Genomic DNA, 18,427 nt, shown 5'->3' with positions numbered 1-18,427 from the left:
CTGGACATCTGCTCGCAAACCCACTTTACATCTAACATGCTGTCTCCACCATCCCTATCAGTGTCTTGTGTCTGCACTGCACCCTATACATGTGTTGTCAGTGTCCATTCCACACTGTCTAACCATTCTCCAAAAATGCGGTCTCAACACGCTTGCAATTCTATGTGCACACCCTCAACATCTGCCACCACTCTTGAAATGCAATTTTCACCCTTCATATCTGCCCTTCTCTTGCTTGCAGCATTTGTTCACCATCTATACATCTACCATCCACATTCACCTTCCCTTCTTTCCATATGCATTCTCCGCTTTCGACATGAGCTCCGCCCCTCCCACATGCAATATCCATTTTATACATCCACACCACATCCTCTCTCGAACCTGTACATGTGCACTCTAACTGCCACTTTTGCTCCCATCCCATTACATCTTCTTGCTGTCCTGTACATGTTGTCTTCTCCAGATGTGTTCCTTCCACACAGTTATGATTCCACTCAATGTACACTCCACCATCCATGTGCTCACCACACTCTAAGTCACATCTACTCTTTATAGTTGTGTTCCAGCTTGCCATATTGGCAGTCTGTGCTCTGCATCCACCCCTTCAACCTGTACATTTGCCATCCATAGTCCATATCCTCTCTGATTCCCCTCAACACATTGTATATATGTTGTCTGCTATACCTCCACTGTCCATGCTCCACACCTGCCCCACACATGTAGTCTACACCCTCCAGAAACACCCTCTTGCACCCTCTCCACCTTGAACATCCACTCTTCATCCTCTCTATCCTGTTTCCATCTGCCCCATACCCTCCACTCTCCAGATATGCTCTCCAACCTATACATGCCTAATCCAAACTCCACCTGTGCTCTCCACCCTGTACATGCTCTCACTGCAGCACACATCCACTCTCAATATGCATTTTCCAAACCATCTTAAACACTCCTCCTTGCACATCTACATTCCTAATTTCACTGTGCCCATTGCATGAACTCCACCATTTATATCTTTGCTTCTCATCTTTCGTATACCACATGCATGTGCTTTGCATGTCTAGTCTGGACACTATACATGTATTCTCTTTGTTCTGACTATACTCTGTGCACTCCACCCTCTACCCATGCTCTCCACATTAAATGTGCACTTTCCATCCTTCAAATCTGTTCTTCACTTGCCCTTTCCACTCCGTACATGTCATCCACTTTGTGCATCAGCCCTGCACAAGCATCTCCCACCTGCACATGCTCTCCATTTTACTGTCACTCTCCACAACCTCCTTCTAATCTATATATGTGCACCTCAGCCGCTACTCTTGCCCCCTCGTTTATATCTGTGTGCAATCCTGTACACATGTCAAATTCTAGATATGGTCTCTCCACTACAGATGTGGTCTCTCCCCACCAACTATGCTGTATTTCCTGCAGTCTCTACTGTCCACATTGTGTCAGTGTACATCGATTCGCCATGGTCCCCATGCACTCTCCAGTTGTTCTCCCTCCCAGCACATCACATCTGCAGTGCATGCTCTACATCTGAGTTGCCTCAAACTCAATTCCGACAAGACGGAAGTCCTCATCTTCGGCTCCACCCCCTCCGCATGGGATGACTCCTGGTGGGCCTGCCACTCTCGGAGCCGCTGCGACTCCCACCGACCACGCACACAACCTAGGATTCACCTTAGACTCCTCATTATCCATGACCCAGCAAGTCAATGCCATCTCCTCCTCCTGCTTTAACACCCTCCGCATGCCCTGAAAGATCTACAAATGGATACCCACCAAAACCAGAAGAACAGTCACCCAAGCCCTCGTAAGCAGCAAACTGGACTACGGCAATGCCCTCTATGCAGGAACCAAGGCCAAACTCCAGAAGAGGCATCAACGCATCCAGAACACCTCCACACGCCTCATCCTGGACATCCACTGCCACATCACAGATCACCTGAGAAACCTGCACTGGCTCCCAGTCAACAAGAGAATCACCTTCAAACTCTTCACCCATGCTCGCAAAGCACTGCACAACACCAGACCAGAATACCTCAACAGAAGGCTCTCCTTCTACACCCTGACCTGACATCTCCGCTCCGCTGACCTCACCCTCACAACCGTCCCACGCGTCCGCAGAACTACAGTCCGCGGTACTAGAACTCATTCTCGCCACCAAAACGTGGAACACTCTTCCCACCCACCTGCGCCAGACCAAGGACTTCCTTACCTTCAGGAAACTTCTTGAGACCTGGCTGTCGAGCAGTAGCAGCACCCCTCTTCTCTCCCCTCCACAGCACCTTGAGACCCTCACGGTGAGTAGTGCGCTTTACAAATTCCTGATTGATTAATTGATGTATCCTAAACATCCACTCTCTGGGTTTCACATCAACTGTACATCTGCACTCCACAGCACTTTCCACACAAAACATTCTCTCTTCACACAGTCTGAGCTCCACCCTCTACATCCTTTCTCTACCCATTAAATCAGACCACTTTCTCAGCCACTACATTTGTTCTCTAGTCTCCACATTGTGTCTTCGACCTTTGCATTCACTTTTCATCCCCTTAACATACACTGCTGACCCTCTCCTTCTGCTCTCTACAATCTATGTCCAATCTATTTATACTCACCATCCTCTGTGTCTGCCGTGTTAATCTGATGTCTGTAATATACATACCAGATCTTCATCCTTGACATCTATTCTTTTCCTTCAACACAAGATCTTCATATTCTCATCTATGTCCTCAACATGCACTTTCTTTTTCTACAGCTATTCAATTTCTACCTCAACTACGTAGATCAGCTGTACAGATGAGTTCTCCTTATCCGCTCTCAACATTCACTTCTGCTCCAGACACCACACTTCATATGCCAAATTCACAATCTTCAATCCATTGATGTAATGTTCCATTATCAACAACCAGTACTTGCTGCTGTGCTCCACATTGTCTTCACATACTACTTGCCACATTGGTTTCTATGATCTTTTGTTCTTCAGTTCACATTCCTTGTTCATATCTGCTTGCTCCACTCAACATCTGCTCTACTCATACTCTGATCTGCATGAATATATGCTCACCATATACAGTTTCTCAAAATCTATGCTCTATTTCATCCTCTTAAATATAAAATCTGATATTACTAACAGCTTCACAAAACATATACCATTTACCTTCTGCCACTTAGATCACTATATAGCTCATAAAAGGCCACTTACATAAAACTTCCACTACTTAACATGGCTTGTTCCATCTCCCACAGCAGTTGCGCATTCGCAGTGTCCATTTGCCTAGAGCCACTTATATCCTAACCACTCACATCCCAAATGCCACATAACATACCAGTCAGACCACCATTTGCCATCAAGTATGTGCAGTACCACTTATTGACACCTTCTTCTCACTGACAACCATTAGGATTACTCCCCACACCTTTTACTGACCAGAACCATGCAATGCCATTTCCAAAAGTCTCCCTACCGTGACGCCATCATTTTTTCAGCCACTCTCACTACTTGCCCTTAACCATGCATCACAACCCAGTTTCTGCTTTGTACAGTTTCTCTGAACATCACTCATAACCACTCAACAGCAATTGGTCGCACTCACAAACTGCACAACTGACTGATATTGTCATCTCCTGACAACACCGTAGTGATTCACATCATGTATATCCAGCTATTCACCCACAGGTGCTCAGATCCCTCACTCACACTACCCTTGTATTTACTCTACTGACATCTATTGCTTAACAGTGCTTTTTTACTCATTCAATGCATTACTCACCCACACAACACCAACGACTTGCAGACTTTCCCACTCATAGTTGACCAGCAGCTTACCTAAAGACATTCACAATAAAGCTCACATAGCTCTCTATTTCCTACTTAGCGTACCATGCATGCACATAACTCAAAACCCATAAAGTTCACTCATAATAATTATCACCATCCTCTCACTCACAGCTCCACATAATGCTCATCTCCCACTATTGTTTCCACTTTACTATCAACACTCACAGCTTGTAAGACCTAAAAGAAGGAAGGAGTATCATGGGTGAGAATAGTGGGTGAAAGCCATGGTGGCAGTTGTCTCTGACCTTCATTTACAGGTAGTCAAACTTGCAAAAAATCATGAGTAATATGCAATGTGTCAATTTGCACACAATGAATAGGAGTCTTTCTGTTTGGAGACAAGTAGTATTACTGCATTAAAAAATGTGGTCACGCCACTTCAAGGTGCTGGAGCTTAGTATGCACATTTAAAAGTAGAATAACATGTTAAAACATAGTTCCCACACATTCCTCACCACCTGGTTTTAATCGTAATTACTGGTTACTGTGGCACAGTTGCTGGAATTGCGATTTGTAGTGTGTCTGGTGCATCTATGACATACTCTAATTGGGGGGCTTTGTATATTTTCCTAATATCACACTCCGAAGTCAAATGGATAGGAGGGAAACATTAATCTGTGAAAATTACCTTGAGTAATCACTGTGATATTGTGCTAGAGTAAAAAGATAATTAAAAAAATACTATCTAGAGGTCCTCAGTCATTGTGAACAAACACACCTTGAAGAAGTCATCATACGTAATATAAACACATCTTGAAGTAGTGATGTTGTCAACAAAAAGTAATGCAAACACATCCTGAAGCACTCATGAAGTAATACAAACACATACTGAAGTACTCATAAAGTCATCATGAAGTAATACAAACACATCCTGAAATAGTCACGAAGTCGTCCTCAGTTAGTCAAGAAGTTGTCTCCTGTTATCCCCAAGTTGTCATAAAATCATTCTGCACTAATTAAAGATATTCACACAATTTTCAGGGAAGTCATCAGAGCACCATCTTAGAGTAGTTTTTGTGATGACTCTAGAGTAATCTCATTTAAATATTTCACCCTACACACATACCTCAGGATGGCTTGGGATGACTTCCCCAGATAATTACAAGAATAGCTCAGCTGAAGTCATCAGATGACTTCAGAATGACTCCAGGAAGATCTTCCTTTTTGACTTCACTCTCTAAACCAAACACTAAAAATGAGTCCACAGGACCATCAATAACTTTTTAATGTGTAAGCCCTCGGCACATGATTAAAAACAAATTACATGCTCCGACCATAATGTAACAAGTGGCCATTATGTTTCATTGTCAGGAAGAAGTTTTGCCAAATCATTAGGGAGAGACAACCCAACTGTCACCCAACAAACACTATGGGGCATATTTATACTCTGTTTGCGCTGAATGTGCGTCAAACATTTTGACGCACATTCGGTGCAAACAGTGCACCATATTTAAACATTGACGCCCGAGTCCGCGGACGTCAAAATTCCTCAGTGTGCATCATTTTTTGGATGCGGGAAACTGCCTTGCGTTAATGACATGCAAGGTAGGGGTTCCCGCACAAAAAATTACCTTAAGGCCTGTGCGTCTTATTTATACTCCTGCGTCATTTTGATGCACAGGAAGGGCGCCTGGGTGAGGGTAGGCGTTAAGGGACCTGTGGGCTCCCTTCCATGGTCTCTGACCATGGAAGGAGTCCAGAGGTGCCCTTCCCTGACCCCAGGGACACCCCCTGCCACCCTCGCCCATCCCCTTGAGGACACCCATGGATGGGGGGACCCATACCAGGTAAGTACAGGTAAGTTGAGGTAAGTATTTTTTTTTTTTTAAGTGGCATAGGGGGGCCTAATTTGGGCCTCCCTACATACCACTGTGCCCAATGACCATGCCCAGGGGACAGGAGGCCCCTGGGCATGGCTATTGGGCAAGGGGGCATGACTCCTGTCTTTGCTAAGGCAGGAGTCATTTCAATGGGGGTTGTGCGTCAAAAAATGGCGCAAGTCTGGTTTGAGGCATGATTTTTGCCTCAAACCTGACTTGCACCATTTTTTGACGCACAACCCCCATTTTCCCCTACGCCGGCGCTGCCTGGTTTGAGTCTTTTTTTTTTACTCTGACCAGTCCGCACCACCGGCTAACGTCATTCCTTAAATAAGGCGCCTGCATGGCACTTAGGAATGGCATTAGCCGGCGGTAACATTTTTGACGCAAACCAGCGCCGGCGCTGGTTTGCGTCAAAAAGTATATATATGGGCCTATATCTACAAGAAAAATCTGGGGAAAAAACAGATGAGGTTATCAAAGTCAAACATATGCTGTGTACAACTAATGTACAGGTAAATGTACCACACATGCTCATATTTACCACATCGCCACCTTGTGAAGAAATACTGCTGGACACGAACAGCAGTGCTGACCCACCTAAAATAGGTGAGGTAAAGGTTTAAAATATACCATAAATGTATATAGATGCTCAGAGTGTAATATGCTTTTAATTACCAAAATTTAGGGGGGGATATCATGATCCACTTGAGGTTGGCCTCTCCTTGGTCATGGCCCCTCTCTAAACTCAACAATGTTAATGAAAAGCATCTTACACTCTGCACTTTATATATATATATATATATATATATATATAGATATATCCATATATAGCTATAAAAATGTATATTATTATTATATATATATATATATATATATTACCTACTGGTGGTAGGTAGATATAGTTAGGACCTGGTTTCCATAGGAAAAGCGTTTTTTGACTTGCCTATAGCTTTGGCACCGTTTGACAGATCTTCAAAAAAAAATCTGCGAAAAAGTGCCCGTAATTCTTCTTGCACATGGAAAGTTTCAGGGTGATCCTGTCGCGTCGGCTCTCATTATTCTAATGAGACTACTGGATTTTGAGTGGCAGAATCGCCTGCGGTGTGGGGAGACTGAGTCTGACCCACTGCAGGTGACACCTGTCGGTCGAATCCGGGTTTTTCTCCGGCTAACTAGCAGTGCCTCATCTCTACCCAAGGGCAAGGATGACTGGGCAGCCGAGCGCATGGCATAATTGGTTTCTCAGGGAAGCCGTGGTCACTCAGGTCTCACCCATTTCTCTCAGTTACAATAGTCTCATATATACAATGACAAACAGGCAGTATATGTTTCAGAATGATTTTAATGAAGCAACTGCATCCTGGAAAGCAAAGCATAAGCTGCAATAACCAGGACGACACAGCATGACAGTATTAAAATTCTGACAAGAGTGAAGCATGAGAATAACGCTACCATATTGCCACTACAGTCAGTAGACTAATCCCTACCTAAGTTTCAATAGAGCACAGCGTGTTAAGCTCTAAATCTGCCCTTCAGGTTCCCCTGGGAAGACATCATCCCCCATACCTGAGCAAAGGCCTGTAGTCTGCGTTAGCATCAGTAGTGAAGCATTCAGCATGTGGTTGTGGTTCTCTGGCTGGAATCTCCTTCTAACGTGTATGGGACAGGGAAGTGTTTTTATAATAAAACAGCTAATCTTCGGAGAAAATGTCCCTACATAAAGATGTTTTCTACGAATGTCGGAGACTAAACTTATATCACGTTCACCGGCAATGTACCTTGCTGTAGCCTTGGAAAAAGCACAGAGTGAGCAGGAATGTCTTGTTGGCCTAGCCAAAACAGCTAGATAAACAGAAAATAAAACAAGACCATAAAAGTGGCTATTGTACCAATAATAAAATGAAACCGAATAAAATATATCTAGGTTAGAGTGCACAGTGGCTTGGCCTAGTGTGTTAAAATAACGTGCATGGAGCTATAGCTAAAATGGCTCCACAACACCCTCCCCTTGTCGGTTGAAGGTGGTACAAAGCCTAGTGACATATAAAATTGCTACTAAAAAAGCCCAACCTAAGATTTACATGTAAAAATGAATTTCAATTATGTTGAAGGGACACTTGAGCACATAAAAAGGCAATTTGGAACATGAACATAAGGCATAAAAGGACTGAATCTCAAAAGTGAAAGTCATTTTTTAAAAGTTCCAATCGATTCTGGGACCATAGAGGACCGGAAATCTTCCACTTTGGCAGATGTTAAAGTTGCAAAGGCATTGCCAAGAAGTACCAATGAGCAGTCGTGTTCCATAGCCTCAGCCTCAGCCAAGGCGGCATCCTGTGGTGTACCCAAAGATGAGTTAAGAGCCACATCCTCCAGGAAGTGCAACTCATAAGTAGCTTCCCGTAGCAAACGCACACTCAACGCTCATGTCTGGTAATGAGCCCTCAGCAAGAACATCAACAGATCAGCGTCCAATGAAAGCAAGCGCTGCGTAGAAAGACAGACTTCCAGTGCATGTTCAGAAGCGCACCAGAGCCACCGAAACATGGGCTGCACACAATGTAAAACCGGTCTGAATGACAGAGACCAGTCACACTCCAATTGTTTTGGGAGTGTTGCTCCAAAATACTGCATAATGCGTTCACCACAAAGCTGCGCTGATGGGAGCACTTTCATTCCTCCTTGTTGCGGCGGGACAGCCATTGCACATGAAAAATAGCAACAGCAAAACGCCAGCTAAAAAAGCCAAAGTTATTGGAAATCCCCGAAAATACTAGAGAAACTTGAGTGGATGGTATTAGACCGAATATGGAGGACTAGGTGTGAATGAAACCAGAACCAACAGCCTTAAAGAAGTTTGCGATTCCAGTAGTGCTGGACGCATTAAATATTCATCCCACGAGTTCACCAAAGTGTCTCGGAAAATTGGTACTTAAAAGGGACTGTATCTCTGCTGACAACCTTGCCACCTGAAGTGCGTAGGTTTCGCGTGCAGAAGTAAGAGCCACATGTTTTTGAAACAATAAAGCCTTGAGTCTGCTCAACTTGTCAAAATTCACATTAGAAGAAGCAATGTGAGGCCAAATGTCAGCTACCTCTTTTATCTTAGTGGGGGGAAAAAGTAAATTCCCGCAGCATGTAACGATCTTAGAGACCGAAATAACATAAACTATTCCGGCTTGCATCCCACAACAGTCTTCACCATTGAGGAGAGCATAGCTGCCATTTGAAAGCACCTGGAACGTAGGCCTAATCAAGGGGACAGGAACTCCCTTCAGATATCAAGCCAAATTTAATGCAGATGCATTACACACCCCATGCAAGGACAGCTGTTTACAAACCATTGAATGGCTGACAGAAGTCTCGCATTCACTACTGCTAAGAAAGACTTCTTTCATGCCACTGAGACATTTGTACGAGAAGGGTAGCTCCAACACCTCATGGATGTAACTATCTCCCAGCCTTTCATATCTGCCTACCTGACTGTGTTTTAAACAGGAGGTGAATTGAAGTGTAGAAACAGGCAGATTAATGACCCCGTGTATTAGCCGCTCAGCATATGGTATTTCAGCCACAGTAAAAGGCAATTTTTGTAACTTCTCGATGTTTAACATGACATAAGTCATGGCTTCCTTCTTAGCCATTAGTTGTTGTTGTCGCATTAAATCAAAGGAAGAAAATATTTCCCTTGCGCTGACATGCTGCCAGGGAACGCAACCCGTCTTCAGTGTTTGAAGTGTCCAACCCAACTGCATAATGGACCTTAGTTGACTCTGTCCGTGGTGTAAGGAAGACAAATCTGTTTGTATAATGTCTATAGCAGAAGAGAGAATATTATTTAAGGTGTATATCTGGTCAGACAGAGTATTAATCCTATTAACCACAACAGCTAATGCCTTTTTTTGATTTTCCTGGTCTATTTGCCTTAACCGGGCAGCTGCTTCTTGTTGGGAAAGCTTCAAAATTTTATTATATACTTCATATAAGAAACGATTTCTGCGGTGTTTCCTGGAGCCTAACAAAAAGTTCTGTAAATCGGTATTATTGGACAAGAGACTGAGGTGTTCTCTAACCGCATCTAGTGAGGAACTTCTTAACCATTGCTGGCATAGTTTCTCTACACTGTATGTTGTAACTATACCAGAATGTCGCATGTTCGGATGATATATAGCGAGGGTCCGGCCTATTAGTTCTAAAACCGCCTGAGGAGTTGATAAAACATTTGTGACACCCATGGGTATCTACTGGCCACAGTAACCACCCAGCAGGACATGTCAGTGAAACATGAAATGTACCATTCTGGACCCATTCGTCGAGCTGATCTTCAGTTGCATTTGTATATTTTTGCCATTTATAAAATTTTGCAGGGGCAGGAATACTGGGTGTGCTTATTTCTTTGATCTTTGCTAAGCCTAGACAACTTGTTTGTTGTATTGTTTCATTTAAATAATAATTTGTACAGGTTTTAGGCATGCTCTGAAAAAAGCTTCCTCCCCCCCTTATTTGCCAATGTCTAGTTTACCACACACTTTTTAAGTCAATCGACTTCAGCCAATATTCATAGCCTTTTATAGTCAACCGGGAAACAAAGAAATCTGAATATATAAATTTCGTATTTGTCAATAATATGCGTATGTTTTCAGTAGGTGGCAATTTAAAATATTATGACTCAGCATTTTTACCATTATGCCCAGAAAAATATGTAAACTTTTCAGAATATGTTTTGGAACTCCCTTGTGGTAGAGTCGAACAATGTTCCCATTGTATATAATTAAAAACAGTTTTGGGGCTGCTTGCTCTGTGTATGAAATGATGCTCATAATAATTATAGCAAGACATCACCATAATTTTCTTTAGATTGATAAACATCTTCGTTTTCAAATACAGTATAATAGTGCAATTCAGTCATCATAGAACTAACTGTTTTCACATCCCAATCATCAGAAACAATGCCTGGTATTATTATATCATTCATGGAGAGTTTGAACACATATGGTATTTCAATGACCTCCGTAGGGGCATATATATCAAAAGTTACTTTATCACAAACAATCCCATCAGGAATTGGTATTGCAGAAATGTTCACAAAATACAAGTCTCTTTGAACTTTGTGTGATGAAAAATGTGGTTTTAAGACCTCATCCACCAGTTCAACTGTTGATTTTCAGGAAGAAAATTACCATGTATTAAAAAAAAGAAAGTGATGACAAAACCAATCCAAAGTAGGAAAGCTAGTGCAGTCAAGGAAAGCCACAGATAGTTCCATGGAAAAATAAAGTATGTTATTTTAAGCCAGTTCATCAGCTTACATCTTTTTGGCAGTTCAAGTGTTGAAGAGGCGAATGAGTCTGAGACGTCATCATTGATGTCAGCAAAATATCCAGAAGCAGTTCGTGCAAAAACTGGAGCTGTGTTAGTTGGTGGAGTTGATGTTTCTCACGGTGGCAATGAATAAATGGCACCATCCATTTGTGTTGAACCTGTATTAAATCGATCAATTATTTCTGTATTATTTGATATTAGTGCAACCAATGCAAGATCATTTTCCACCCTCCCCAAGTACGGAGAGGTGTCGGTGTTGCTACTCACAACTTGTAGAGGAACGTCTTGACCAGTAGTGAGAGGGATTCGGGAACTACTGGTTGTTCCTCTTGGTCTGCTGTGCAGGATCGGCCACTTGGTGCAGTTTGACATTGTTGATGGAGACAAAACGATTTTCTTTGGCACCTGCCAACGGTGGGAGAATTACAGTTCTGGTACTGTGTATTCCCAAGACTGGAACTGGTGCTCAATAAGAAGGACCAAATTCCTTTTTTACAGTAACCTCTTCATGTACTAGATCCCTGACTCCAGGAATCCAGCTGGTAGGCGTTACAGGTACATCTTTGATTCCTGTGGAGGCAGCACTGATAGAAGAATTGTCATCACAGAACTGTTGTAAATCCTGTAAGACAGTGACACGTGCACGCCACGCCAGGACCATCAAGATCTGGAACATACATTTGAGTTCCAAAAAGGCACTCATATGACGTACGACCCCCCAGGGACTTTCTAGGCAGATTAGGTGCATCTGTGAACTCCATTCAGGTGATTAAGCTAACTACGACCCGTACGTAAGACTCTGGCTGTTAAGGATTGCTTTAAATCACAATTTAATCACTCCACAACACTATTTCCCTCGAGATGAAATGGAGACGAGTACTGAAGTTGGACCCCTAATGAAGCCATGGTGTCCCTGAATGCCCTTGAGGCGAAAGCAGGGCCCTGGTCCGAGTGGAAAGCCGCAACTGCATATGTACCGATAAAGATTTGCAAATCTTTAATAATAGTCCGAGCATCAGCCGAGTGTTTTGGTCAAACCCATAGAAATGTGGAGCAAGAATCAAAAGTGACTAGAATATACTTGTATGCACTGTCCGGTATTAGGGGACCGCAATGGTCCAAGTACACGCATTGTAAAGGTTTATTTGAAATCAAGAGGAGTGTCTGCGGCGGGCGTTTGGCAGTGGAAACTTTAAATTGTTGGCAGATTTCACAACAAAGGACATACTGCTTGGTCTCCTTGTAGAGGCCTGGCCACCAATAGCGGGCTTTTAAGATTGATATGGTAGCTGTCACACCAGCATGGGCAGATGCTACCCCTTCATGAGCTGGTTTAATCATTAGTGGTCTTATATCTTTGTTGGGAATATCCCGCACCCCTAAGCCTGGTATCTTAACTTCAGCGTTCAGGCAACCTCCCATTCGGTAGGAATATTTGTCAGGAAATGCTTTTGGATAGGGTGTACCATCAGCTGTAGCTTTCACGGCAGCCCATATGTCTGCGTCCGGTTTCATACTTAAACTAGTTAAACGTGTTACTACAGCAACAGCAGCCAACAGCAGCCAACAGCTACTGCTGACTTTGCGGCTTCATCAGCCAATGTATTCCCAGCAACGTGTATTCCAACTCGCTGGTGTCCAAGTGAGTGTACAACATGGACATTTGGTAGCGTTTCTTTCAGATCCGGTACTTTCCCCCACAGAAGTCTGTGTTTAATGGTGTTGCCTTTAGAATCACTTAATCCATTCTGGCACTAGTAATGCAGGTATTCATTGAAGGACTGGACAAATAGTATAATCACAAACTTATTGTCCTTCATATTGTTGCTGTCAAAGACGTGGCCCATTGTATCCAACGTGGATGTAATGCTTTAGCGTTTGGGACGCTTGCTTTTGTGACAGCCTCTAGGGCTGGAATTGGAGAAACGACAATAATGAGAATTGTCTATTGGAGATGTAAGAGGCATTCAGACTCTACTTTCCTTAGAGGACACAGACAATAGTGATGTTGTACCTACTTGCGATGACATTCTAGTAGATTTGGGCATTACTACCCCAGCAATCTACCGCGCTCTAGGTACACACCAATTCTTCCATCTGATAATTCAATTGATGTATTTTACAAACTACTAAGTAAAGATCTCTACCAATTGGAAAATCAATATTCTCTTGGACGTAAAACATGGTTACACAATCTGAGCCCACAGGAGCACGAGGCTTTGTGTTCCCTTGACCTAAATAAAGACTTGGTAATAAAAGAGGCTGACAAAGGTGGCAATATCGTCATTATGAACCGCAAGGATTACAATGGGAGATCGATAGGCAACTTCTAGATCAAACGGCCTACTGTAAACTCTATAGCAGCCCCATTGATAGGATCACCAAAGACATAGAGATTAAACTGAGTTTTTGGAGAGACAGTGGTCTCTTAACAGATCTCGAATACAAATATCTCTACAATCCTACACCCAATTTTCTATGTATCTACACTCTCACTAAAATACATAAACTGGCAGTTTTTGCACCTGGTAGACCTATAATTTCTGGCATTAATTCTCCTACTGAAAAACTTTCTGAATTCATAGATCTCCATTTGCAACCTTTTGTTTACAACCTACCTTCATACATTAAAGACACTACACATGTCCTCAGTCTTATTGCTGATTATGAATGGACTGAAGGACACATCCTAGCCACACTTGATGTTACCTCTCTTTATACCTACATACCCAAAAAAGAAGGTATGGCTGCAATACAATACTTTTTGGACAAGAGAGAAGCACAATTTCTACAACATTCTAATATGCTTATTGATCTGATTAATCTGGTCATGGATAACAATGTCTTCCTACATGAAGGGTCTTGGTACAGACAAAAAAAAGGAGTTGCCATGGTGGCCAAATTTTCACCTTCTTTTGCCAACATATTTATGGGATATTACGAACATCATTATATGTGGAGCAAAGGCCCTCCAGGACATACGCAGCATATTTTATATTGGGGCCGGTATATTGATGATGTTCTCCTTTTTTGGTCTGGTGGCTCTACTACACTAGAGCTGTTTATTCAGTATTTGAATTGCAACTGCTACAACATACACTTTACCAGCAACTACAGCACAGAGAGTGTAGATTTTTTAGACCTGACACTGTACACCAAAGGGAACCGCATCTATTCTAAGCTATACAGAAAACCAACGGCTTCAAACTCAATTTTACACGCCAGTAGTGCACATCCATATTCACAAATCAAAGCCATCCCCTTTGGGGAAGCGGTCAGGATCAGACGCAACTGCCAAGAAGATCAAGAACTCTCGTAATGGCTAGAATCACTAGAGCAACACTTTCTAAATAGGGGCTACTCCAAGAAGCTGTTGAGCATAACACATGAAAGAATAACAAAAACAAATAGAGCATCTTTATTTGTTAAAAAATTACATAAACAGGTCGAAAAAAAGAAATTTCCACAGTTCATCACAACCTATAGTTGTGCAAGTTCAGATGTTTTTAAGATCCTCAAGAACAACTGGCACATACTATTATCAGACGAGACCCTTAGGAAAGGTTTCAGAAACAAACCAAACATGATTCCTCGCAGTGGACGCACTCTGAGGGACCAGTTGTGCCACATCTTTTTACCAACAGCAACACACAAAAGTTGGTTACCCTCACTACCCTTGGGCTTCTACAAATGCGGTCACTGCAATAAATGCGATTTTGCTTGGGATAAAACAAAAGATTTCTGCTACAATACCAATAAGACACATACCATCAAACATTTCATGAACTGTAACACCAAGTTCATAGTATATTGCAATATTTGCATTTGTAAAGAAATCTATGTTGGTAGTACCATCAGACCATTCAAAGAAAGAATACAGGAGCTCATCAGGGCAATTAGAAACAACAACACTGACAACCCCTTTGCAGTACATTACAACTTGGAACATCAGCTACAAGAAAGACTAGACATACACACACATGGCATCGCTACTGTGGGCAGATGCACAATGGGGGGCAACAAGACTCTCCGGCTCAGACAACTTGAAAGTAGATGGATTATTAAATTACGTACAGTTGAGGAAGGTCTTAATTCAGACAAAGACCTACACGTTTTTCTGTAGGTACATTAACCTACTCAGAATTGTCACCATTATTGCAAAAACCTTTTCTCCCTCACCTATATAAGGTTTGCTCTGTTACAACTTGGTATATTGTATTTTGTGTCTCTGTGACCTTCCAATAATGTTGTCAATGATGTCTTGCTCAATAGTAATATTGTTGTCAAAGATTTCCTACTCAATAGGAGTGACCGTTTTTGTCTTCCCTTCTTAATAGTTCATGAAAATGTTCTGTATCCATATATGGGTACTCTCACATTTGTGTTAACAAGATGGGATGCCTTATTCTTAACCTTTAACTGAAGGACACTGTCTTCCCACTTGTTAATATAGGCACTATCTCTCTTTTACATTTTTACACTTAGAGTTTCCTTTCCAAAATGGCCGACACTACAATCGGCCAGTTTCTAATCCTCTTTCTATGACTACCTCCAACATAACATAAATAGTGGCTGCATAACCTCCTAGAGACACACTGCACCAATGCAGCGGTCTCGTTTAGATGTTCTACACATGGCACACACGCTCGTCTGCGGTCGTGTGCCCTGGCTCTCAGTATTCATGGTAATATGAGTCCTTGCCCCATTTATTTATTTATTTATTTTCTCTCCCGCCGCTCACTGAACTAGTTTTCCTTAGACTCTGTTATGTTAACTATCTGAGAGACACGCGATATCAGTACAGCGGTCTCTCGGGGTGCACTTGCATGACACACGTGCCAGTAAGCGGCCGTTTGCTCCACTTTCTTTTTGAGTGAATACCAGCACTGTATAATGAAACAATTTTGTTCACCATTAACGGCCGCTCTCACAGATACTATACTTAAATGTCTGCCTTTAAGAAATGAGAGACTAATTACTGGATATACCTATAATGGACATTTTACCAAAATGTGAATAGTCATTAAAACTTTCAAATAGGGGGATGGAAATTCTATCCCCTTTCCTCAAATTAAATTATTTTACTACTTTAATAATAAACTTTCGAAGCCATTCAATCGTGCGTAATTCTGCGATCTGTGTTTTCAGAGCCTGGTCATTATTACATTTTATTCTTACTTCCCTCTTATTTTCTTCTCTTTTTTTTCACATGCTTTTTTTCATCGATTGCAGTTTAGACTAATCATGGTCCTCGGCCAATCTACCTAATTCATGCCATGCTATTTCGCAAACATCATTGACCTTTGGATATTCACTATGCAATCTGATATTTCTAAAGGTTAGAGGTATGTCTGCCTCTCTCTTTTGCTTGTATTTATGTCTCCTCCCTTTTCATTCTTTTAGATATAATTTCTCTTTTCACTATGTCAATTGCACACGGAACCTGGTTGGAACTTATAACTTAAGGAATGAACTTTGGGGTCTTTACGGGTTTCTTTTCTCTCGTTTTTCTTCCTGCTTTTTGGTTCTTAATATCTTCATTGTCTCCCCATCTGCTAATACACATTTCCTTATACTGCCATCGGCATTTCCTTAGTTATATTTATTCACATACCACTTATAGGTATGTTTCTAATTTCACAAGGGTCACAGAAGGGTTTTATTCTTATCTGTAGCACAAATACGATACTGGTTCTCTCTCTTTCCTCACCAATCCTTGTCTCTACTCCAGATCACACTTGGCAACATCACATTTGTTGACATCAGGAATATTTGTAACTGACATACTCCATCTGTATATGTCCACAGCCTTGAAAAAGTCAAGTTTGACGAAACACGTGTCGGCTGTTGTTTTCCGAATGTATTGGTTCTTTGACATCAAACTTACTTCTGCCTTACTGGAACAAGAGATGTGTTTTTCCAAGACGCCATAGAGGAATAAAGTGAAATCTTCACATACCTGTGATGTGCTGTGGTTTCTTTTCTTCCTATAAATGACAATAATGCGTTTGCCCTGGGCTAGAGGTCTTTCTTCAATGACAGCCATCTGAACAGCAGTGAGAATTTTCTCAGTGGGAGCAAAGCGTTGTTCTGCTACTTAGTACAAATGTGATTTGTAAGCTATGGGGACAATCTCACCCTCATTTTAAAAAAAATATATATTTGTATTGTTTTTGTTTCCAACACACATTCAAATAACTACCTTTCCCTCATCTCCTTCCCCTTTATTTTATTTCAGTCCGGATCTCAGTGCTCCTTCTTCTCAGGCATTGCCACTCTGGGTTAATCTGTTGATTGTTTATTGTCTGGTATGGTGCCAATCTCTTTGCAAGTTCGTACTGTTGTTCTCAGCCGAGTCCGATTCCTCCGATGATGTATTTTGCTCCTGAGAGTCAATTGTTGGGTTTTTCAGGGGGTCCAGCAGACTATCCCACTGCTACATCCCTTCTGCGCTCCCCACTCCTTTTGCCATCTCTTGGCATAGCGCCTCCCCCTCTGCTTCGGCCCATTTAGCTAAGGTGTCCCTCCATGTAAGCGCCCTTGGTCCCTTGGAGTCCTTCCAGTGCATTGTAATTTCCCTTCTTGCTAGGATCAATGCTAGGTCTATGAATTTATTTGTCACTTTTTTTGAGTGGGGTCTGGGAAAGCTTCCTAACAGTGCTACTGCTGGGGTGATCGCCAGCTTCTTGCTTGTGATCGTCTTAGTGTTGCATAGTACCTCTTTCCAGTATTGCTTCAACTCTCTACAGGTCCATAGCATGTGTAATAGATCTGCCCCTAGTTCTGCACATCTGGGACATGCGCTGTTCGTGTTGTTGTACATTGATGCTATTTTAGCAGGGCTAAGGTATGCTCTGTGGTATATGTATATGTTTATCAATTTGAACCGGGCATTTCTAGATACTTTGTAGTCCTGGGCCATGATGTTTCCCCATCGCTCATCATCTATGTGTTCCCCAATGTCAGCTTGCCATAGGGTTTTTAGAGTTTCAAGAGGATTTAGTACGCCTGTCTGTAGTGTTTTGTAAATCATTGATACTACCTTTTTGTCTCCCCCTATTGTACAGATAATGTGGCATCCAGCGTGTGTGGGTGGTTCCCTTAATCCCTGCTTCCAATGTCGTTGTATTAGAGCTGCCAGGGATCTGTGCATAAGGAACATCCTGGGTGGTATTCTGCAATGTGCCATCATGTCTGTGTATATCATGAGCTCTCCATTCCTATAGAGTTCTCCTATCGTGGTGATCCCGTACGCCTCCAGTTTTTTTATCCCACTTATGGAGCTCCCTCCGGGGAGCAGGGTCAGGTACCTCAGGGGGATCTTCTGTGACTATGGGGACTTAACTCGTGTGCGCTGTAGGCTGCGCTTCCAGCATGCATTTCTGACCTGATGTTCAAAAGTCTTTGGTGGTAATTACAACCATGGCGGTCGGTGTT

Source organism: Pleurodeles waltl, chromosome 6, assembly GCF_031143425.1.
Source record: "Pleurodeles waltl isolate 20211129_DDA chromosome 6, aPleWal1.hap1.20221129, whole genome shotgun sequence".
NCBI lineage: Eukaryota > Metazoa > Chordata > Amphibia > Caudata > Salamandridae > Pleurodeles > Pleurodeles waltl.
Note: the sequence above shows the minus strand (reverse complement) of the source record.